This window comes from Triturus cristatus, chromosome 2_1 (genome assembly GCF_964204655.1).
Source record: "Triturus cristatus chromosome 2_1, aTriCri1.1, whole genome shotgun sequence".
In the NCBI taxonomy this organism is placed as follows: Eukaryota; Metazoa; Chordata; class Amphibia; order Caudata; family Salamandridae; genus Triturus; species Triturus cristatus.
The window spans coordinates 633,904,383-633,927,589 of record NC_140581.1 but is presented as its reverse complement, the minus strand read 5'-3'; the positions used below and the strand labels follow the sequence as shown (position 1 = coordinate 633,927,589).

General features: G+C 41.2%; 1 protein-coding gene across 2 annotated transcripts in view; it reads left to right on the top strand.

The window, feature by feature from the left end:
- The window catches only part of NUDT12 (nudix hydrolase 12), a 193,828-nt gene that overhangs the window by 7,728 nt on the left and 162,893 nt on the right, over nt 1-23,207 (top strand). Inside the window, exon 2 of one of the 2 annotated variants that reach the window (XM_085632571.1) lies at nt 4,237-4,301. The exons of the other annotated variant lie outside the window; for it this stretch is intronic. The gene's annotated coding sequence lies outside the window, so the exon portion shown is untranslated. The remainder of the gene's footprint in view (nt 1-4,236; nt 4,302-23,207) is intronic. 2 annotated transcript variants of the gene reach the window in all.

Sequence of the window (23,207 nt, the reverse complement as noted above, 5' to 3'; positions counted from 1 at the left end):
GGTGTGGTAAGTCACACCACAATATCAGCTTGCTCCCACATCTCTCTTGTGTAGGTGGAAATGAAATCAGTTCCTGTGTCAGAAGTTAGTCTTGGGAAATTTGATTTCTGAAAAGCTGTTTAGGAGGGCTCTCTCAACTACCTGAGCAGTTGTACTCCTCATAAGTATCTCTTCTGAGAACCTAGTGGCATGCCCATCACACCCAAGATGTCTGATGCTGAGGCAGAGGTCAAATGGACAAACTACAGGTAATAGCAACAATGGCATTGTGGTCTTGAAACCAGTTTTACAACTCAGCTAGCAGGTTGAACAGGTCCTCTCTATGCTCTAGCGCATCTCTGGCTAGTAAAATAAAAGTCCATCCTGTCCTGCTCTTTTGTATTTCCAGCTCTCCTGCTTACGAAATGTTGTGAGCCAGTGACAGCAGGAAATTCCTGTACACTAGATAAACCTCCAGCCTCTTGACTCACTATAGAGCAGTCTATCTTACCAGCCAACATAATATTTCAATCTAACTCGCAAACCTGTCCCTTGGCTTTAATCTGAACTAGGTACACTACTTTTGTTCGGAGAACTCCTCCTGATTCAGTCCTCAGCACCTAACAAACTCTGCACTCTTGTTGCGACCTAGACTCCAACATGTGGCTCGATTGGGGTGCCTCTTCCTCCTCTCCATCCCTCGAAGGGACAATAGTCACCACTGCTACTGTGGGGTGATGAGCCTCGTTCTAAGACTGACTTGCAGTTTGTGCTCTGGTCGTCACAGTTGACGCTGCCCAAGCCATTTGTTGGACCTGGCCCTTTTTGCAGGGTTCTACCCAAACGTTTGGCCTTCTTCTTCCTATTTTCTGACCTTCTTTTTGTTGGCTTTTGGACTCTGGGCACTTTACCACTGCTAACCAGTGCTAAAATGCATATGCTCTCTCTATACAACACGGTATGATTGTTTTCTCCACGATTGGTCTATTTGATTTACTAGTAAGTCTCTAGCACAGTGCACTGTGTGTGCCCAGGGCCTGTAAATCAAATGCTACTAGTGGACCTGCAGCACTGATTGTGCCTCCCACATGAGTAACTTTGCAAACATATCTCGGACTTGCCACTGCAGTGTCTGTGTGTGCAGTTTTAAACTGCCATTTCGAACTGGCAAGTGCACCCACTTGCCACGCCCACACCCTCCTTTTTTTTACATATAAGTAACCCCTAAGCTAAGCCGTAGGCAGCCCCATGGGCAGGGTGCTGTGCATTTAGACAATGGGGCATGTACTGTTGTGTTTTATGTGTCCTAGTAGTGAAATAGTGCTAATTTTGTTTTTCACTACAGCAAGGCCTATCTCTCCCATAGGTTAGTATGGGAGCTGCCTTGTAAAATCTTACAAGTGTATCATCTAATTGGGAGCTGATTGAAAATTAGAGTTTGGGGTCTCTGGACTCACAATTTAAAAATACATCTTTTTGTGAAGTTGGTTTTTAAATTGGCGGTCTGAAAATGGCCCTTTTAGAAAGTTGCAAAAGTTACAATTGATGGACAGAATGTAGAACAATGTCATACTTTTAGAAAATTGACATTTTCTTACTTTTCCATTCTGTACCTTTGTCTGTCTCTGAATACATGTCTGGGCTAGGATGACAGTTGGGCTGTTTGTGCATTCACTCTAGATAGGCACACAAAGGGAGCTGTGTCCTGCATATCTGATGGACCATCACCAGGCTGAATGGTCTTCCTGAGTAGAGTGGTGGGAGGAGTTGACACTGACACCTGAATAGAGCTGTGCCTGTCCCCCCCACAAAGCTGTCTCCACCCCCTCTAGTGTGACTGGATCCAGGGCAGGGAAAACCAGGGTCTTGTGTACTACAAAGACTGTCCTTTGAAGTTTGCATACTTCAAAGGCTAAAATTGGTATACGCTCTGGACCTGTGACCCATATACTCAGAACACGTCTGGGTTGAAGACATTCTACCAGGAAGAAGAGCTGGATAAGCTGCCAGGAGAGACTGCAACTTTGCTTTGCTGGCCTGCTGCTTCTGTCCTGGGAGTAAAAGAACTGGAGTTTGCTTTCTACATCCTGCTTCCAAGGTTCTCCAAGGTCTTAACTTGAGCTTGCTTCCTGTTAAGAAGTCTCAGGGCCATGAAAGACTTTACCTACCAGACCTGAACTCTTCTGCTGAAAGTCCTGACTTGCTAAGTGGTGCTAAATCCAGTTCCTGCTCCCTTGGAAGTGAATTCTTGTGATTTCAAGTAGAAAATCCACGCATCGACTCCCAGCATCATTCTGAAATGATGCATCACTGTAAAAACGTGACGCATCGCTGCTGCCTGCACCGGAGCATGGTTCCCACTTGATGCATCGATCGTGGCTTACAAAGCAGGCCCCAGCTTTCCGTCGCAGCACGTCAGAAGAACCGCCACTGCATGAGTTTTAAGCACTGCATCACTTAAGTCCGTGAAGCACCGCTCTGATTCCTACGCAGCGCCTGCTTCGTCGCTGTGGAATCAACACAGCGCGACTGGTTTTTTGACGCATTGTCCCTTGGTGCTAGTTTCTTCATTGACACCACACAGCAGTAAGGAACCGAAGCATCGTTTCTGCAAATAGCGCATCCCCTCCCCTGTAACAGTAAGGAACAGATGCATCACCTTCCCTGCTTAACAGTAAGGAACCACAGCCTCACTTCCCCTGTAGTAGTACAGAACTGACACGTCATCTGCTTTTTCAATGATTTACCTGCACCTTGCATCGTCTTTGATTTTTGATGCATCTAAGATACTTTGTCCTAAACAAGCGCATCCATTGATTTCTGTGAACGAACTCTGCTTACCCTTTTAAAAGTGATATTTTGACTTGAGCATGTTGGAATTTTTCATTTTGGTCTTGTTTTATTCAGATAAATATTGGCTATTTTTCGTAAGTGTGTGTGTGTGTACACTTGTATGTGTGTGTGTGTACGTACATTTTACGCATTGCCTCCAGGATAAGCCTGACTGCTCTGTGACAACCTACCAAGGGAGTGAGCAGGGATTATTTTAGCTGTGTGACTCCTTTACCTTGACTAGAATGAAGGGTTCCTACTTGGACAGGGTGCAAACCACTGCCAACTAGAGACCCAATTTCTAACACCATGTAGACGTCTGGCCATGATACTAACCTGGGCGCAATGGGATTATTGCCCGAAAGACAGCCAACTGATATTTTCTCTCTTATACCAATACTTACCATAGCTGTCTTGTCTCTGCTTACCCTTTTAAAAGTGATATTTTTACTTGAGCATGTTGGAATTTTTCATTTTGGTCTTACCAATGCTTACCATAGCTGTCTTGCTGTTGACCTTGACTACAGCTCTGGCAATGGGTTACTTTGTATTGTCTCTACAGGCAGCTAGGCCTGTGCCATGGCATCAGGGAGGATTTTCTCAGGCTTGAGATACGTCCTCTGAACCATTCTTCTGTACGTGCCAATTTCTCTCAGAGCAGGAGTTCTCCTCCCATTGATATCCACCTCTAATACTAACTCCATGTTGTTTGGGCAGATGTTTTTTTGGGCAGATGTTTTTTAGGGCATCTGGGTGCCTCTCCCAGATGTCCATCATTACTAAGTTAAGTGCCACAGAGCCCTCTTGGGTCCCCTTTCCTACAGATACCACTCTGTCAGAGGAGTTGCTGGTACTTGATCTTTAAAATGACAGACTCTTTTGTAATACTCTTCTCTGTGGCACTTACACCGAGTCACCACCTTGCGCATAGCAGAATACATTATCCCCACTTTTTCCTTGTGCTGTACACTAGGCACCCAGCTCCTTTCTGTCTGTGTCCAGCCCTGGGCGCTTAGTAACTTCTCTGATCCTTCCTTTGGGTTGCAACTAGTCTGCTGTGAGATCCTGTCCCAGTTTTTTCTTAGAACCAGCTGTTCCTGCCTCTTTTCAACCCTGTCAGCTAAACACTTGCCTGCTTACACTGCAGGCTTCTCTGAGAACTTTTCAAGTAAATCAAACAAGTATTGCCTGAGTAGGGTAGAACTCTCCTCACTGGGTTGCTCGATCAACATCACGTGGTTACATGCCTGAGTCAGTCCTATGCTTCCATCATTCTCATCCACTTAATGTGCTCAAGCAACCGCTCATAAATCCAGACCTCAAACAGAACGTCACCTACAATCTTGCTCATGTTAAATCTCTCAAGGTTTTGTGCTAGCTTCAACCCAAACTGTCTAATCAGATTTTCCTTCTTTCAAACTTCAGGTTATCAGCTACCTTCCTTGTCCCAGTGATAGCCATTTCTTCAACTGAGAAAAACTTTGTTAATGGTAAGTTATGGTTTCTTCTGCTCATAAGGTTTGTTTAAATGTTTGTTTTAAGACACATCTTAAAATGACATTAAAAGCACAATTAAAGTGAAGTTCTTCTTACTAAACACAACCCTAAAAACTCCTGAAATTGGGCATTGATGGTTAGCTGAGCGAACCACAAATGCATATAAAAAATATGTTTATTTAATATGTATTCATCCCACTTTCATCCCCCCATCACAATGTTCTATGTGATACCTCAATATCTAGAAAATATATAATTTTCAATATAGACTGGTTTCTAAAGACCCAGAGACCACTTCAGTATGTTAAAAAGTACTCCTGTCATTTTTTAGTAGGCACTCTAATATGCATTTGTAAATCTGCCTCAAAACATCTGAAATAGAAATAAAATAAAAAAGATTTGGGTCCTACTCCTATGCAATTAGTAAATAAAGAAAGTGTAGTGCCCACTTCACAAGTGCTTGTGAAAATACTTAAAGTAATCTACTACTACTAATTCCTATACTTATACATTTCCAAAAACGACTGGCCACACACAGTAGAATAACTGCTAATATTGTTTCTCTACCATGTTCAGTCCATTATTGTCTAATTAATCTTTGTAGATGTCGAAATAGAAGACAGGCTCTTTCTCTTGTTCGGTTGCAGGAGCAGCAAAGAGAGGCTGAGATAAAGTAGGGCCTTGGAATAAATCCAGCCACACAGTTTGCAAGAAAGCAGGAACACAAATGTCTTCTGGCCGACCGTTGATAAACTGGCAGACAGGCGTGACGGCAATAACAAATATAATTATGCCCGCCTCACCCCTCAAAACAATGGTATTTGTTCACAAACAGCCTGGTTTTTTTTCAAGATGGCAATTCCACCCTTTTTACATGTCGCTGCAAGTTGAGATGTGCAGTGCAGGCGTAGCCCTTTTTTGGAAGGCTGTGTGTTACCCAGGGTCGTTTCTACCATTAGGCAGGACTAAGCAGCCGCCTAGGGCGGCAAAAGGGGGAGGGCGGCAAAATACAAGTTCTTTTATATCTAAAGAGGGGCTGCTATAATGCACCAGTTACAGCTGCAGTGGCAGTGCGGTCCTCCTGACAGGCTTGGGGCTCTGGCTCAGCTGCTAGAGCTCGGCCTGCAAAGTGGTACTAAGTAATTAATAGACGTCACAGTCAGAGTTGTTGGGTGGGTTGCCGTGGCAGGTCTTCAAGAAGTGCAGCTCAGGGGCAGATCTCAGGCCTCACAAACAGAGACTGCCAGCCAGAGCTCAGTTTGAGCAGTGACGCGTTAGCGCACTTTAATGTAGTGTAACTGAGTCGGAGTAGGGTGTCTGTGCGGGTTGACTAGGGCTGCTTGCAATTCGCCTAGTTATAGTGCCGTGGGCGGCGCCACACGCTAGACAAAACAACGATATCTCCTGCACCGGCCGTCCTGCCCAGCTTAACAGTATGATCAAGTTACAGCAATGCCCTTAAATTTCTGGTACTTTGCAAAAGTTTTAAGATCCTCTTAGAGTTTCTCGTTGCTCTTATGGGTTTAATTTCTGATATTTATGTTTCTCTCGTCTTTATTGCTTTATTTTGCTCGCGAGAATGTGTCACACATAGTCGTTAAAATGTCACTCATAATTAGCCTGAAATTATGAAAATGTCACACATGGCAATCTGAAACCTTGCCAGCTTTGCCCGGCGCTTGACAGCTGAGGCACTATAAGACGTGACTTTGCATTTCAGTGCGGTGATGCGGACCACCACACTGAAATGTGTTAGTCTAACGCCTGATGCGTGATTCTTGACATTGCTGAATGCATTAATTCTTCTAGCCTGAATGACATGGGGAGAGAGTGATCAGGCCTGAGAGTGATGGTAGTAAAAGGAAGGGGGCGGCATTTTTCAATTCTCGCCTAGGGCGGCAAAACACCTAGAAACGGCCCTGGTGTTACCTCTTTTCGAGCAGCAAAATAAAACGTTGAATGAGCCGTGGCTGGCGAGTTCTAAACTGACTCCCCATGCAAGACTAAGAGCTCCCAATATGCTCTTGCGCTTAAAAAAAAGAAACTAGCATTGGCAATAATTCAGAGTTTAATTCGCTAACACTTGCAAGCTAAGCACCTACGTCGGAAAGGTGGACAGGATTTTCTTATTTTTTACAAAGTTTTATACAGCGCGAACTTGACACGAAGGTATCGGGTATCAGAGCGCTTTACACGAGCACCAGTTGCGTTACATGAGGACGCATTCATGTTTGTTAGGCCCAGGAAGATTAAGTGATTTGCCCAGAATCGCAGGATGTTGCGCGTCCTTGCCGAGACTGGAACCCGGTTCCCCAGATTTGAGATTGACAGCCCTAGCCGTTAGGCCAACTCCTCTCCCAATTGAATTCTCCCTTGTCTTCAGTACAGTCCTGGTTTTGTTTCTACTTCAAATAAAAAATGTTATAGTTGAAAAGCAGTTCCTCATGAATTTCAGTGCAAGCACTCGAGTGAAAGCAGAAAGATAAACCTGATCAGCCAATACACTTTTTTTTTTTTTTTTTTTTTTTTAGGAGGGATGACTGCACCTCTGGGCTAAAACAGAACGTGACTGGCAAAACATTAAGCCAATTGCTTGAAAGAGGCTTTGCAAAAAAGGCCAGTGGCTGGAAGGTATAGGCTCAGAGCCCACTATAGTTGTATTGTTAGCAGTATTTTTGTTTCATAGCTGTGCTATCTTAACCCAGACCTAAAAAAGTCTTGCAATTGCGAGTTGCCAAGGGCAGTATGCAAGTCTTCTTCTAATACATTACAGGTTCCCCTGCAGATGCTTTAGCACTGTGACCCAAGTATGAGCAGGGAAATAATCTTAAATCTAGTGTGATCAAGAAAAAAACTCTTTATAAGGACCTCATAAAGAAGACTTGTGTAGAGAATAAATCTTATTTAAGTAGAGCAGTGGTAAATGAACTAATTACTTTCCGGTGATCTTCATTACCCTTAGGAAAGTCCTCCTTGTCATAGTTCAAAAATGTGAGGCCGTTGTGCCACCAGTCAGATCCGCTTCGTCAAGTTTTATTTATTCATTTTTTTTACTTCATGCCTCCCCTCCCGCTCCACTTCCTGCAGTTTCCATGCACATAGGATTGTATCTCAGAAGGGAGGGAGGGTGGGAACCTCATATGACTAGGATTACTTTCTTAAGGGTAATGAAGATCAGCGGTAAGTAATTAGTTCATTACCCCCACGGAAGTCCTCCTCGTCATAGTTCTAACATATGAGGATGTACCCAAGTGAAAAAAAACACTAATGACACAATGCACATGAATCAGAAATATATTTGCAACAAATAATTCATTGCTGTTTGTAACGTCAATTTACCAAAATTGTCTGCATCTTGTCAGAACAGATCCAGCTTGTAATTTGACAAAGTATAGGAACTGGCCCATTGAGCTGCCCTGCAGATCTCTTGTAGGAAAATCCCACCTGCCTCAACCCAATAGCAGTTACTGCTCTGGTAGACCTGGCCACAATACTCCCTATTAAATCCACCACCATAGAAATATAGGCCTGAGCAATTGCTTCCCTAACCCATCTACTGATAGTCGTATAAGAAGCTTCATTACCTCCTAAATGCAGTACCATGAGAGACAAAAAGGGACCTAAGAGAATCTAAAGGGCTTTTTACGATCTAAGTACACCACCAAAAGAGCTGGGTGTACATTTAAGGAGGATGAAATGTAGTCAGCAGACTGAAAAACTGGTAGGATTATTTCCTGAGAGCAATGAAAAGATGATTAGACCTTTGGATGGAACCTAGGCTCTCATGACAACTCTGTCCGGGAAAAACTTCAAGTAAGGTAATAATCAAGGAGGATAACTCTCCTATTCTTCTTGCTGAACTAATGGCCATTAGGAATGCCACTTTAGAAGAAAGCCAGGCTAAGCTCACCTGCTCTAAAGGTTCGAATGGCGCTTTCTGCAGTCCCTCCAGAACTACCAACGAGTCACAGGAGAGAATCGGACAAGAAGGAACAGGCTTCCTCAACCAAAAACCCCTCAGTCATTGTTTTCGCCAAAGGAAGGCCCACCAAAAGATCAACCTGGGCTCCCTGCATGATCTAATGGCCACCCACTGAGAAGCTAAAGTAGAAGGCGCCAACCCTTTGAGAAGCAATCCCACAAAATCTCCAAAATGAGAAATCGATCCCTAGAGACTGGATCACATGATTTCTTAGAGCACCAAATACAAACGTTTTGGCAGTGTTTAGAATATGCTTTGAATGTGGAATCCTTCTTCAGTGACTGGATGTCACAAGCAACCTCCTGTGAACATCCTAACTGCTGCAACCCAGGCCTCTCAATTTCCAGGCTGTCAATCTCAACAGAGTGATGTGTTTGACAAAGAGATCCGGGAACCGGAGACGGCTGTGAGAGAAGTGAAACTGAAGAAGATCGTTATTAAATCCAAAGGATCCAGGAATTCTTTAAATATGAAGCTTTATTCCAGCACGGCTACATGCATCCATATTAGTTGAAGGACAGATACAACTGCCTCAACCAAGTGGAATGATACATCAAGAAAGTTCTGAAAGAACTTAGAACCCCAAGCAAAGATATACATGTCGCATGCATTTAAAGACACAAAACCTAAATGTCAAAACAGCATTTAAACTATAACACGGAATGTAACACATCCCCCATATTAAAGAAAGCAATAAACAGAATTATACAAAATCATCACGCCAAGCAGGAGCATTTCTGATACGTGTATCAGACTTAACCCTTGATGCCACAGATTCATAAGTGCGTCCATTTATTTGATCATCATACCTATGGACACCATCCTTATGTGTGACTTCACCAGAAGATAATTGGACAGGACATTTAGCAACTCTCCTAGTATTCCAAACTTTCCCATCTTGCGTCAATACGCTATTTTTGAAGATTTTCTTTATTTTTATTGGCCTGCCATATTTGTTTACACCTTTACCTAAAATGCCCGGCCTCAATATTCTTACCCAATCTCCAGGTCTGAAAGAATGTTCCCTGGTTTTCCATTTGTTATCATACCACAACTTTGTTTTGTTTTGCTTACATTCTACTCTCTTTGCAGTAACATGCACACCTTCATCACTTTCAAACAAATTTTTACACTTTCCTCTGAACCACCAAGGACAAACACTCGAAGCAGGATTTCTTCCCTTCAGTAGTTTGAACGGACTGATTTCCGTCGTAGAGTGTGGCGTGATGCGGTAAACCCACAACTGTTCTCTAACCACACTTAACCAATCACCTTTTTGTTTTACAGCCTCCATGACAAAACCCTTTAGAACACGGTTAAAACGTTCAACTTGGCCATTTTCATGTGGTTCATACAATGAGGTCAGCTTGTGAGTTATATTACAAGCCTTAAGAAAACTCTCCATTTCATTCGAAATAAGTTGCACCCCATTGTCCGAAATCAAAGTAGAAGGACACCCTTCTCTTGAAAAAATCTCCTTGAAGAAATTTATAACCGCATTGGTATTCGCTTGTGGGACAAATTTTACTTCAGGCCACTTAGAATGGTAATCAATAATAACCAACGCAAAACGGGAATTTTCAGGTAACATATTAAAAGGACCTGAAATATCAAAGGCCACCTTTTGCCACGGTTCAGTAGGCCAATCTACCATTTTTAGAGGTGGTACCTGTGTTCTTAGCATTTTATCACTGGAACAACAGTCCTGACGTTCCCTAACAATCCGATCAATAAATCTGTCCATTCCAGGCCACCAAAAGTATGTTCTAATTAACCTTTTCATAGATGAAATGCCGGGATGTGTCTTATGTGCCAATTTGAGAATCAGTTCCTGCATCCCTTTTGGCGGAATACACTTACCCGCTTTGAATACAAACTCTCCCTCACAGAACTTACTGTAGTATTCACACATACCTGAAAATGATAATAATTGATCTCTGTTTGTGGGAGCAGGGGCATTTAAAATGGCTTCCACATTTGATTTTTTAGGTATTAAACCCTCACCTGATAAGGTATGCCCCAAATACTCAACCGACGATTTGAATAGATTGCACTTATGCGCCTTAAGAGTAAAACCATTACTCTCAAGTCTTTTGCACACCTCATTGAGATGTACATCATGCTCTACTACATTTTTAGAGAAAATCAATATGTCATCCTGAAAACATTTGACATATGTATCAATGTCTCTGAAAATCTGGAACATTACCCTTTGAAAAACAGAGGCCGCTGACGCTAAACCAAAAGGCATTCTCCTATATTGGTACAGCCCTACTGGAGTAATGAAAGCAGTCAGCTTTTTAGACTCCTCTGCAAGCTCAATTTGGTGGTAAGCCGACCTCAAATCCAACGTAGAAAATACTTGTGCACCATCAAATAGTGAAACTAACTCATTAATGTTAGGTAGAGGGTGGCAATCTATGACAATATTAGAGTTTAATGCTCTTAAATCAACGCACACACGCAACTTTTGGTCAGGTTTCCGCACCAAAACTATGGGAGAAACCCACTCAGACGATTCAATCGGTTCAATAATGTTTTCATCCAACAAATCTTTAAGCATTTCTTTGAGTTCGTCTCTAATATTGATAGGAACACCCCTTAATTTTTGCTTAACGGGCAGGGCGTTGTCTTTCAACACTATTTTATGTGTGAAGTTCCTCAGTTTACCTAACCTATCACAGAATACTTTGTCATATTTTTTTACCAATCTTTTTTCCCTATCTAAATTTTCCATGTCAACGTTAAGTGTGGCTACTTTACCCATTAGAGAATCGTCACACAGTGAAACTGGATTTTCAGCACGTGGGTTAAGGGTTACACCCAACTTCCACTGGTCACGCCATCCAAGGACATTAACCCCTTTTATAGCAATATACAATTTGATAACTGAACTTCTTCCCCCAAAGTGCAGTGGAACCCTGATAAAACCTTCCATCTCAATTTTTGATCCATCAAAACTTTCAGCATATACATCAGATTGTTGTAATTCATTGTAATCACATACATTTTGCAACCTTTCATTGAAATATTGTGCAGTTATGATAGTCCATGGCGAACCTGAGTCCACCATGAGATCTACATCCACTCCACAAATTTGAAACAGACATTTAGGAGAACTCATGTTTTCCTTCCCTGTACCATACTGTAATATAGACACCACATGCCCTCTGTTGGAATCTTGAATATCATTTACACTAGTAACTTTGTAATTGTCTGAGCTGCTGGAAGTCGAGGTGCGTGTGTAATTATTATAACGTCTGTCTCTGCACACATTGCTGAAATGTCCTTTCCTACCACAAATTTTACATTCCCTAAATATCGCAGGACATCCTTGGAAAGAAGCAATATGAGCTCTGCTTCCACATCTATAACATGCAATGACATTAGTCGATGGTTCATATTTTTTACTGACACCAAATTTAGATTGAGATTTCCCTTGCTGCGTATCAAGTTTAGGTTCATTCTTTGGTTTGACCACACAAATGTCCTCTTCTGTAGACTGTTTGTTGGGATTAGAACTAACCACCACCATCCATTTTTCTGAAAGCTCAGTGGATTTCGCTACAGCGATCGCTTCATCCAAACTGGGATTACCCATGACCCATAACTTCTCCTGAGTTTTTTTGTTCTTGACATGGACAATAATCTGATCGCGAATCATTTCATCCGTCATATTTCCAAAGTTACAATGTAAACTCAAAGACCTCAAGGAAGTTAAAAAATCATCAAAAGATTCGACATCCTTTTGAGACCTTGTATAAAATTTAAATCAGTTTACCGCGATATTTGAAGTAGGTTTAAATCTTTTCTCAAGTCTAGTTAGAGCTTCCACATATGTATTCATATTGTCACCTTCACCCAATTGTGGTACTATCTGGGGTAGCGCCCTAAAAATTTCTTGTCCTTCAGATCCCAAACAGTGCAGCAAAATGCTCTTTTTCCTCTCTGCACCCATACGCTCCCCATCAATAGCCTTCATGTATGTAAAGAACTCCTCTTTCCATCTCGGCCAGGGAATAGGAGGGTCACCTTTTTTTTGTAAAAATTTATCTGGTGCTTCAAATTGCATGTTGTCTTAAGTAAAATGGTAATGTGATGTTGACACAATTAATCAACCCAACTGGCTTAGAAGAGAACAGGTTTCAAGTACAAATTTAGTTACCGAAGCATATGATCACTCACATTTTACGTTTTTGAAAGCATTTTGCATTATAAAAATTGTCAAATACCAATTGTAACTTGTGCCTGATGACCTCCGATGTAATTGCTCCGTTGCGCGTAAGAAATTCTAGACGCGTTCTTGTTGTACAAGTGTTTCCGTAAGCAAACTGATGGTTGCTATGCCAACCACCCAAAATGGCCGCTGTGCGTTACACGTAATCACGTTAGCGCGATGATGTCAAGCGCTAAAGTCGACAATGCTCATTCCCGTCGTAGGAAGGATTCCAAGCAGTCGAAGGTTGAATTACGAGAGTTCTTTAAACAGGTGAGAGTGTGTTAGCGGAGAATTTCAAAAAATGCCAATACTATGTAGAGTCTAAACTCACCGCTACCACCTTGGTTGACTTCCGAAAAGTGCAAAATTTTGGACACGTCACACACCGCACAAATGCGACCAGATCACGTTCATCAAAATAGACGAGGCTCCGCTTTTAATCCTTAAGATGAAAATAGCATCTCCGGTACAAAATACTTCTCGTGGGTTACACTCCGCTCCCGTGCTGCTTGAAGGCAGGAGTAATAGTCGTCGCCAATATTAAATCCAAAGGATCCAGGAATTCTTTAAATATGAAGCTTTATTCCAGCACGGCTACATGCATCCATATTAGTTGAAGGACAGATACAACTGCCTCAACCAAGTGGAATGATACATCAAGAAAGTTCTGAAAGAACTTAGAACCCCAAGCAAAGATATACATGTCGCATGCATTTAAAGACACAAAACCTAAATGTCAAAACAGCATTTAAACTATAACACGGAATGTAACAATCGTCTGTCGCCAGGAGATTCAACAATGGAAACCATGATCCCCTAGGCCAGAAAGGTGCCACCAGAGTCACTGTCACTCCTTCCCTCTGAATCCTCTGAAGCACACTAAGGAGAAGAGAAATCAGAGGAACGGCATACAAGAGGTCCAGAGGCCATGGAACTGCCACGGCATCTATCCCCCATGCTCTTGGACATACCTTTTCTGTGCAGAACTGAGGCAACAGAACATTTGTTGGGGATTTGAAAAGATTCACAGTACTGGCTGTATGAATTGACCCCTTTTCAGGAGATGCGAAGGAGACGGCCACCACTGGAGACTGAACTATTGTGCAAGACACCGGAATGGGTAAATTGTAATTCCAGAAAGCTGGAGACCAATGGGTCAGAACTTGCTAGACCAGCAGCTGTAAATGGAGACGGGCCCAAGGCACTACTGCTGAACAACCCGACCTGAAGCCTGAACCTTCAACTATTGATGAGCTGGAGTTGACTGAGAATGCAAAAAAAGGGTCTGGATATGTTGCTATAGAGTTATCATCCAATCCTCTGGTAGAAAGACTTTTGCCTCCTCCGTATCGAAGAGGGCTCCAATGAACTTTTTCTGGTGGGTGAGATGCAGCTGTGATTTGGCTTCATTCAAGATAAACCCCAGGGACTGGAACGTCGCTTACTCTGGACACATCTTTCACTGCCTTGGAGAGAGAGAGGAAGCCACAATTAGCCAGTCATCTAAGAAGGGAAAGACTTGTACCCCAAGTAAGTGTAAATGTGCCAATACCAGTGCCTTTGTGAAGATCTGAGGTGCGGAGGAAAGGCCGAAAGTTAACACCCCGACTGGAAATAGTCTGCCCCCACAGCAAACTAAAGGAATCTCTGTGAATGAACGTGAACTGGCATATGGAAGTATGCGTCTTGCAAGTCTAGAGTCATGAGAAAATCCCCCTGAGAAACCACTGGAATTATCCTCTGGAGAGTCACCATCTTGAACGTACACCTTTTCACAAATCTGTTGAGGGCCTTTAGTTCCCCGTTCTGATTTGGGAACTAACCGTATTACTTTCTTCTGTAGAAGCAACTGAATACATGTCAGCCCTCTCACTTAATACTTGGCCATCGAAGTTTGCACAAAGAAGGGGCATGGTGGCAGCGCCTGGAACTCTGTCTGATACCCATGATCCACCACTGTCAAAAACCATCTGTCGCAAACTATTTCTCGCCATCGATCAGAAAAGAAGCTTACTCTTCCTCCCACCAAATGAGAGTATTTGTCATTGTTTTGTCTGAGACTAATGCAGACCCTGGTGTTGCTGTGGTCTGGATTTTCCAGCTGCCGTGGCTCCCGCACCTTGAGCCCGGCCTTGAAAGGGCTACTTATTGTCAAGAGCCGGATTAAAATGCGTATTCAAAAACTAGCCCTTATTCATACTGGGTTGAATGGTTGTAGCAACTTCTTTTCATATGCAGTTTTTTTCACCAGCTCATCTAATTGAGCAGTCAAGACTTTATCACCTGTAAAGGGAAGCCGCAAAAAGAAGATTTTTGGGCCTGCTCCAACTTCCACATCTTTTAATTATAACAGACGCTGAGCTGCAAAATTCCTGCCGATGTAGAAGATGACCAAAGAAAATAAAATGAAACATCTGAAAGAAACTGAGCCAGAAGCTGCATATTGGCCAAGATCTGAGTGGGGTTCTTCTGTTCTTGCAAGCAATAAGAATAAGCCATTACCAAATGCTGCTGAACCAAACTACCTCCTAACTAAACACAACGTTACTTTACTTACTGATTCGTTATAACTTTTTCCTAGACATTTGAAATACTGAAATCAACATAGGGTTGATCTTGTTAAAGTGATTGTTTATTCTTTTTTTAAGGAACTTGGCAATAATGGGGAAAATGATAAAGGAAAGAATGATGCTTTGTCACTATGCAATTTATGGCATCCCACCCAATCTGCTATCAGCCAGAATCTTGTCAGAAATGATAACTGCTGTTATGAACAAAACATAATTTTTCTATCCACATTTTATCTTCTCAATATAGAAGTATGGTGTTTCTGTTTTTTATATTTGCTTTCAATGCCCTGATAGTGGTCAAACTACTCTCAGCTCAACACCAAACTACTTGAGGGGCAACAGGTACAAACTGATATCTCGCAGTTTTAACTTTCTACGAGAGGGGATAATCAAAAGATTTTTGAGTCTACTCACCCTTAACCTATCAAGGCATGCTTCATCATTTGACGAGCTCTCACACAGGGGTAGGAACAGTGCCACTTCAGCGGACTCAAACGAGGGCAGATAATCTTGACCCTGGGAGTTTTTAGACATCTGTTGTCAGGACAATGTCTTGGGTCCTGTTATTTAGACAAGAAGGGAACTCCTAATTAAAAATACCCATTGGGTACCTCTGGTGTGGTTAAAATACTCAGATATCGGTCATAATGTGTTATCAATGAAACACTTGACCTTTAGGAACCGTAATTACCAGCGTGTTTTGATCCTTAAAGTAGCCTAAAACGGTCTTTGGTCTTCTTCGGGGTAATCTAAAACTCAAATGTGGTTTATTAACACACCATGTGAAAAACAGAAAAGAAAATGAAGGGTAACTACTGAAACCCTACCAGTCCCATGTATTCATTGTACCACATAAAATACAAGCAAAAAATAGAAGTGAAATAAAGTGGGGCAATGTTAGATGTTGAAAATTAACTGCAGTGGTAGGGTAAACTTGTACCTAACCTCCCACCAGTACAATAACTATAAAGTGCTTAATTGAAATAAGTATTATTAACTCTCAGCACCGTACTCTTTTCTGATACTGTTATTATTGGCATAGTCTAATGGTATGGCTGGAGGAAAACTGTTGGCACATTTAAATTCTCCAGCATATGGATAATCACTGGTAGCATTTAAAAAAAAAAAAAAAAAAAAAAAAAAAAAAATTATCTAAAGGTATACACCTTCATTCATATCACTGTGAGGAGGATCCAGGCCGTAAACCCCACCTTCTTAGCGATCATTCATCTGTCTTTCCATACAACAATGCATGCAAGAAATATTTGTTTCATTCTTCACTTAAAGTTAAAGTATATTATGAGCATATTTAGTCAGATGTGGGGGGGGTCACCTTCGTTGTCACACACTGATAGAATAAGTTTCACATACAGTGCCAAATGGCCATCATCTCCCAATAACGATGTAGCATTCTTTTATAGTTACCACGTAAATATCAAGACACTCTTCTATTTCAATGTGGGTAAAACAGACGAGCAAACGACCTTTTTTTAGGTCTCGCCTAGGCAACGCATGCGCTGTCTCTATGAGACATGCAGAATCTACTCCGTGAGGTTAGAGCAAGCACACCATTTCTTATTGGTCCTTTTTTTTTTTGCCCTTCAGAAATCCTTGCTTTTCTGTGGTCAGTGGCTTACATTTGTCCCGCCTCTTGGTGTGCTGTTACAGCCCATGGCTACTGACTTTATCACTTGTAGGTTTTCACTTCTGCTAATTTATGCTGGCTTCGGCCCACTACTTTATTCTTTTGCCTCGCTTGTGTCATAGGAATGTCAGCGTCTTCGCATGTTTCCTCCTCCCTCCTGGCTTCAGCTACAAGGCTATCAGCTGCTTTCCGTCAGTGTCGCCAGCGTCTTTGATGTTTGCCGTACTCCACAAATTTATTTGTTGTAACCTCGCCTGTATTTTAGAATTGTTGGCATCTTTAATAATGTTTCTCGTCCTCGCATGTTCCCTCCTCGGCCTTCCTGGCTTCAGCTACAGGGCTATCAGCTGCTTTACTCCAGTGTCTTTGTTGTTTTCCGTACTCACAAGTTTATTTGTTGTAAAATGTTTCACTCACACGCCAGAAATCCTGCAATGGTGAGAAACAAAGATTAACTTTGGTAAACTCTGTTATTCCTTCGTTTATTTTAATCTTTGCCCTTTAGTTATTATTTGTGATGTATAATCAACTTCATCAGTTAGTGTGCAGGGTGCACTCTCTGGCTAACGAGACAAGCTCACCCAGCCTCGTAGTATGCATCTAGTTTACTTCAGGCATGGGGAAGAGATGACGCAGAGACTCGAACCCGGGTCCCCCGTTCCAAAATTGCCAGCTCTGGATGTTATACCACACCCACAACAAAGTTATATCAAAGAAACTGCTTTGTGAAATACTGTTTCACGCACTGCTTATTCCAACATTTTTAAGGGGCAGCACTTTGCTTAATATAAAAAATAAACTTACCCCTGTACCTATTAGTTCCTTAGTAGCAGGTATCAAAGTCCTTCCCTGCAACGTTAATAAACTGGCTCCTATTTTGGCTGAAACAATACATTTTTCATTCCGCTCCACGTAGTGTTTAAAACCAACGGGTGAGTGCACTTTAGTTTAGTTTCGTTTTGGTTCGGCATGGTCTCTCTGTTTTTTTTAATGCAAATTGCAGTGTGTGCCATGGAGGCCCGCTGCCCCGCTTAGCAGCACATAGCAGAGACATTGGCGCCAGGTGGTCACTCTGTTTATCTGACTGCGACTTATCAAGCTAATCGCTGCCTGGGCCGGCTTCCAACCCCCAGGGCTAAAATAAACAGCTTGCCTGCAAACAGTGCCCCTCTTATCACAGCCTCCTGTCGTGCTCTCTCAAACCTCTGCCTCGGCCCTTCTTTCTTTTTGGGTCTCACCTACGCAGTGCGCATGCACTGCATAGAAGGTCCTTTAGCCGTCGCTCTGCTCATTTTCAAGCACACACTCGTGCTTGTGGCAGCATCCACCTTGCGGGAGCGAGCAGTGGCGCGCATGCTAATTGGCTGTTGGTCGCTCCCGCAAGGCGGATGGCGCTGCAAGCACGAGTGTGTGCTTGAAAACAGCTGCTGCTTGTTTTTTCATGCACTTGGGCTGCTGTGTCCTCTTCGGTGGCCAATGCTTGTTTTTAAAGGAAAAACATCCTTGAGGCCACTATCGCTTTTCCTCCCCAAAAACACAGGGGGGGTTGCTCCACACGGCCCAGTTCATTTGCCAACTGGGAACACAACAACTTTATCCCCGAGTAGAAGACAGGCTGTGTTTAGATGTATTTTTGGGTGTTTCATTTCTCGTTTGTGTTTTCTAGTTCTCGGCTCTGGGAGGTCAGCTCCTGGAGTCAGGCGGGGGGGAGGGGTCTCTCTTTATTCCAGTTTGGGAGGTGGGAAGGGGGCGGGGGTCAGTGAAAGAAAGAGACTTCACAAGTGCGCCCGCCTCCCCCTCAGCACTCTGCCGCAGTGTTGATTGATTAATATCAGACTGCTTTCGTGAATGAATGAATTGATGGGTGGATTTAAAGAAAGCTGCTGCTCAAACAGTATCTCCTCAAGGCGCCCTTTGGCTTGGAGAAAGAGTTGCAAAGAGAAGTATAAACTGGATTTTGACTGTTTTTTCTGATGGCGATGGGGAACAGGTCTCAGATGGGCTTGCATAAGTAAAACCTCATATAGCGCTGTGATGTCACTTAGCGCTTTACAATAAATAAATACAGAGAAGATGTTATTTTTCTCCTTTGATTTTCTATCAATTTCTTTCTTCTAGCTTTCTTACGTTATATACTGCTCATTCTCTCTCCTTTTTTCTCCTATGTCATCTTATTACTTTTGTATTCAGTTTATTTTGTGTACAGCCTCTGCTGTTTTCCAGCGACCTCCATGTTTTAAACCTCATGCATACAAACACACATTCCTTACTGACTATATCTTTTGTTTTATTCGTGTGTAGTGAGAAGAATCACCTTCTCGCAGACAAGGGCACTCAGTAAACCATGAAACTGATAAAGTTTCTTCAACAATTTATTTACTTCATAGATTGAGTTTCGACAATTAAGTCTCTCGTTGAAATATCATTTCCAAATGTAATCATACATAACAAAGAATTGTTCTTCTTGAGCACATTAGACATCCACCCAATGCATTTCGGGTCAATAATCTGACCCTTCTTCAGGGGTCTACAAATGAAATGAAACAGGACCATTAAGTTCACTATCCCAAACAAATGAAATAACTCTGGACAGTTAAATCAATGCATAAAAAAATCACGTGTATAGACTAAAATACATAAACTGTGATGAAGACAAACCAAATGAAAGAAAATTAACGAAACGAGCGGTAAATACATATTTAAACTAGAGAGCAGAAAATGAACGGAAGTGAATAATACATGCGGGAAATAAATGTGTAATTGAAAAAATAATAACGAACGTGTACTAAGAAGAGATGCAGATAACCCAGGGCCAAAATTCAGTAAAAAAGAAACGCGCCAGCATAAAACGAGTGAAAGAAAGTACCAAAAGGTCCCTTTAAATCCCAGAAAGAGCGTATTTAACATGAACTTACTGGAAACCAAACGGTTTTCACATGTCTAAGGCTCTGCGGACGGCGTGAAAGTTCAACGTCGAACTTGATGACAAATCTAAATCACCCTGTGATAGGTTAATATATATAAGCTAAAGTGACGTGATGTGGGAATGGACAGTATAAGCCAATCGGTTACATGTTAACGTAATCACAACGAATGGGCATCAAGCTGACAGAAATGTAGACGCAAACGGCCTATGAAGCGGCCAGACAAGTAGAAACCCCAAAGAAAAGACCAACATTTCAATAAAGTTAATGAAGAAAAAAAAAAAAAAGGTTTGAGAAAGGAAAATGTACATAGAAGTGGAAAATAATAAGTGAAAAATATAGACAAAATCTGAATATATTAATAAACATCATCATCCCGTAACATAATTCATGAATTATAAACAGTGAATTACGGGACCGGATAACACGATTTACCAATGTAACTGTATTCAGCAGACTAGAGAAAACAAGCATATTCTATGCGGTCATTCAACCCAATGGGATGGGAACAATTTAGCTTTTTAATCCAAAAATATTCAGTCCTTAGTCTTTGTTTTACAGGATCCATGTCTCGACGTTGTGTGATCTTTTCAAGTATTGTAAAACGCAGTTGAGAGATTTGGTGACCAGCTTCAATCCAATGTGATGCCACAGATGATTTTAAATTATTTGTTCTGATGTTACTCTTGTGTTCTGAGATACGAATTTTTACTTTCCTCTCAGTTTGACCTACGTATATTTTTCCGCAGGGGCATTTAATGGCATATATACAATTAGTTGTATCGCAAGTGCTTGTGTGATGTAAAGCTATGGAGTAACCTTTTGTCGGGTGATTGAATTTGTTGCCGATCATTACATTACCACAGTGGGTGCAGTTTTGACATTGAAGCATACCTCGCCATGGTTTAGTCCATTTCTTGGGTGTATTCAAGATTTCTTTGATGTTTTTAGAACGTTGAAAAGCGAATGTGATTTTATTGTCAAAAAGATCGACAAGATCTGGTTCCATGGAGATAATTCGCCAATGTCTGTTTATAATTTTCTTGATTTGTGATGATTCAGTGGAATATTTCAACACACATACAGTTTTATTTTTGTCTTTTTTATCTGTGGTTTTTTCTTGAAGAAGGTTAACTCTAGGTACCAATGATACCTTATCTGCAGATGTTTTCAACACACTTTCTGGGTAGACCCTTTGTCGATACTTAATCAATTGTTGTTCAATAGACTTAGTTAAATCTTCATTGTTGGATAAAGAAAAAACCACAGATAAAAAAGACAAAAATAAAACTGTATGTGTGTTGAAATATTCCACTGAATCATCACAAATCAAGAAAATTATAAACAGACATTGGCGAATTATCTCCATGGAACCAGATCTTGTCGATCTTTTTGACAATAAAATCACATTCGCTTTTCAACGTTCTAAAAACATCAAAGAAATCTTGAATACACCCAAGAAATTGACTAAACCATGGCGAGGTATGCTTCAATGTCAAAACTGCACCCACTGTGGTAATGTAATGATCGGCAACAAATTCAATCACCCGACAAAAGGTTACTCCATAGCTTTACATCACACAAGCACTTGCGATACAACTAATTGTATATATGCCATTAAATGCCCCTGCGGAAAAATATACGTAGGTCAAACTGAGAGGAAAGTAAAAATTCGTATCTCAGAACACAAGAGTAACATCAGAACAAATAATTTAAAATCATCTGTGGCATCACATTGGATTGAAGCTGGTCACCAAATCTCTCAACTGCGTTTTACAATACTTGAAAAGGTCACACAACGTCGAGACATGGATCCTGTAAAACAAAGACTAAGGACTGAATATTTTTGGATTAAAAAGCTAAATTGTTCCCATCCCATTGGGTTGAATGACCGCATAGAATATGCTTGTTTTCTCTAGTCTGCTGAATACAGTTACATTGGTAAATCGTGTTATCCGGTCCCGTAATTCACTGTTTATAATTCATGAATTATGTTACGGGATGATGATGTTTATTAATATATTCAGATTTTGTCTATATTTTTCACTTATTATTTTCCACTTCTATGTACATTTTCCTTTCTCAAACCTTTTTTTTTTTTTTTTTTTTTTCTTCATTAACTTTTTTTCTTCATTAACTTTATTGAAATGTTGGTCTTTTCTTTGGGGTTTCTACTTGTCTGGCCGCTTCATAGGCCGTTTGCGTCTACATTTCTGTCAGCTTGATGCCCATTCGTTGTGATTACGTTAACACGTAACCGATTGGCTTATACTGTCCATTCCCACATCTCGTCACTTTAGCTTATATATATTAACCTATCACAGGGTGATTTAGATTTGTCATCAAGTTCGACGTTGAACTTTCACGCCGTCCGCAGAGCCTTAGACATGTGAAAACCGTTTGGTTTCCAGTAAGTTCATGTTAAATACGCTCTTTCTGGGATTTAAAGGGACCTTTTGGTACTTTCTTTCACTCGTTTTATGCTGGCGCGTTTCTTTTTTACTGAATTTTGGCCCTGGGTTATCTGCATCTCTTCTTAGTACACGCTTCGTTATTATTTTTTCAATTACACATTTATTTCCCGCATGTATTATTCACTTCCGTTCATTTTCTGCTCTCTAGTTTAAATATTTATTTACCGCTCGTTTCGTTAATTTTCTTTCATTTGGTTTGTCTTCATCACAGTTTATGTATTTTAGTCTATACACGTGATTTTTTTATGCATTAATTTAACTGTCCAGAGTTATTTCATTTGTTTGGGATAGTGAACTTAATGGTCCTGTTTCATTTCATTTGTAGACCCCTGAAGAAGGGTCAGATTATTGACCCGAAATGCATTGGGTGGATGTCTAATGTGCTCAAGAAGAACAATTCTTTGTTATGTATGATTACATTTGGAAATGATATTTCAACGAGAGACTTAATTGTCGAAACTCAATCTATGAAGTAAATAAATTGTTGAAGAAACTTTATCAGTTTCATGGTTTACTGAGTGCCCTTGTCTGCGAGAAGGTGATTCTTCTCACTACACACGAATAATTCTTTTAAAGACACGGGAGGACTCCGCGTGACACAAGGAGCACCAACATAAATTCTTTGAACTTTGTACTTTGTCTAATCGTCTAGAGTGCACAGGGATAACACAGTGGTTTTTATATCTTTTGTTTGCCTTGTTTTTCTATCTTTGCTTTATCTTTATCATGCCTGCCTCTTTTCTTTACCCTTCACTCTTTTCATTGTTAATTTCTATTTCTCTATGAGTTGCCTTTCAATAATTTGTTCTAACATCGTGTCAACAAATCTAGGAGCAGTCAACCTAAAAACACAAACTGACACACTCCTACATATGTCTTATACTATATACCCTGGGCCAATGGCATTATGTGGCAGGGGAGCACCAAATTATGCAGCAGGGTTGACTAAATTATCCAGCAGGAAATGATACATTAGGCGGCACACTTTTTGAGAGGAATAATTCATTATTTTGACATTTTTACACACGTAATAATATCTGGGCAGAAACTTCACCTTATTAGTACCAGTTTAGCGATCAAATACA